Raw genomic sequence first — 362 nt, forward strand, 5'->3', positions numbered from 1 at the left:
AAACTCAATTTATCTTTGTTATAGTTCTTTCACACTCGATCAAAATCACCAATCTTCATTGATTACATTTTTTTGACAAAGCCAATGCGTTCCGGTTTCTATTTGTTGGTGTATCTTTGCTGTGTACATAACTTGTAATGTAAATTCGTTTATTACTTTTCTCTCATAAAATATCTTCTCTTTCGTTGATCACAGCAAAACACCAAAACAAAATCCTAGGAAATATCAATGTGTTTCCGGAATTAAAAAGATGAATCAAGTTTACTGTGTACAGTGTGCTGGTTTTGACTGCGCTGAACTGCCTTTGTGATTTCATATAAAACAATATAGCCGTTATAAGCACACACAACATAACCAAAATG

General features: G+C 32.6%; 1 protein-coding gene across 1 annotated transcript in view; it reads left to right on the plus strand.

Moving 5' to 3' along the window:
• The window catches only part of LOC119581925 (glutamate receptor ionotropic, kainate 2-like), a 19524-nt gene that overhangs the window by 13949 nt on the left and 5213 nt on the right, over positions 1-362 (plus strand). The gene's annotated exons all lie outside the window — the stretch shown is intronic.

Source organism: Penaeus monodon, chromosome 15, assembly GCF_015228065.2.
Source record: "Penaeus monodon isolate SGIC_2016 chromosome 15, NSTDA_Pmon_1, whole genome shotgun sequence".
NCBI classification, from domain to species: domain Eukaryota; kingdom Metazoa; phylum Arthropoda; class Malacostraca; order Decapoda; family Penaeidae; genus Penaeus; species Penaeus monodon.